Genomic DNA, 1,589 nt, shown 5'->3' with positions numbered 1-1,589 from the left:
CGGGGTTGACCTGTTGTCCCTGCCGGACTTAGAAATTTTTTCTCTGCCGCCTGGGACCGGGGTTGACCTGTTGTCCCTGCCGGACTTAGAAATTTTTTCTCTGCCGCCTGGGACCGGGGTTGACCTGTTGTCCCTGCCGGACTTAGAAAATTTTTCTCTGCCGCCTGGGACCGGGGTTGACCTGTTGTCCCTGCCGGACTTAGAAAATTTTTCTCTCCCGCCTGGGACCGGGGTTGACCTGTTGTCCCTGCCGGACTTAGAAATTTTTTCTCTCCCGCCTGGGACCGGGGTTGACCTGTTGTCCCTGCCGGACTTAGAAAATTTTTCTCTCCCGCCTGGGACCGGGGTTGACCTGTTGTCCCTGCCGGACTTAGAAAATTTTTCTCTGCCGCCTGGGACCGGGGTTGACCTGTTGTCCCTGCCGGACTTAGAAATTTTTTCTCTCCAGCCTGGGACCGGGGTTGACCTGTTGTCCCTGCCGGACTTAGAAATTTTTTCTCTGCCGCCTGGGACCGGGGTTGACCTGTTGTCCCTGCCGGACTTAGAAATTTTTTCTCTGCCGCCTGGGACCGGGGTTGACCTGTTGTCCCTGCCGGACTTAGAAATTTTTTCTCTCCCGCCTGGGACCGGGGTTGACCTGTTGTCCCTGCCGGACTTAGAAAATTTTTCTCTGCCGCCTGGGACCGGGGTTGACCTGTTGTCCCTGCCGGACTTAGAAAATTTTTCTCTCCCGCCTGGGACCGGGGTTGACCTGTTGTCCCTGCCGGACTTAGAAAATTTTTCTCTCCCGCCTGGGACCGGGGTTGACCTGTTGTCCCTGCCGGACTTAGAAATTTTTTCTCTGCCGCCTGGGACCGGGGTTGACCTGTTGTCCCTGCCGGACTTGGAAAATTTTTCTCTCCCGCCTGGGACCGGGGTTGACCTGTTGTCCCTGCCGGACTTAGAAATTTTTTCTCTCCAGCCTGGGACCGGGGTTGACCTGTTGTCCCTGCCGGACTTAGAAATTTTTTCTCTCCAGCCTGGGACCGGGGTTGACCTGTTGTCCCTGCCGGACTTAGAAATTTTTTCTCTCCAGCCTGGGACCGGGGTTGACCTGTTGTCCCTGCCGGACTTAGAAATTTTTTCTCTCCCGCCCGGTACCGGGGTTGACCTGTTGTCCCTGCCGGACTTAGAAAATTTTTCTCTCCCGCTCGGAACCGGGGTTGACCTGTTGTCCCTGCCGGACTTAGAAAATTTTTCTCTCCCGCCTGGGACCGGGGTTGACCTGTTGTCCCTGCCGGACTTGGAGCCCCAGGAGGGGATCGGCCACCAGGTCAACCTCCGCTGAAAGCGGCCACGGTTTACCTGGTGCCCGGGGAGCGAATCGGACACCAGGTCAACCTCAGCTGAAGCGGCCGGGGTTGACCTGCTGTCCCTGCCGGACTTAGAAATTTTTTCTCTCCAGCCTGGGACCGGGGTTGACCTGTTGTCCCTGCCGGACTTAGAAAATTTTTCTCTGCCGCCTGGGACCGGGGTTGACCTGTTGTCCCTGCCGGACTTAGAAATTTTTTCTCTCCCGCCTGGGACCGGGGTTGACCTGTTGTCCCTGC

Source organism: Carettochelys insculpta, unplaced genomic scaffold (assembly GCF_033958435.1).
Source record: "Carettochelys insculpta isolate YL-2023 unplaced genomic scaffold, ASM3395843v1 scaffold_0048, whole genome shotgun sequence".
NCBI lineage: Eukaryota > Metazoa > Chordata > Testudines > Carettochelyidae > Carettochelys > Carettochelys insculpta.
Note: the sequence above shows the minus strand (reverse complement) of the source record.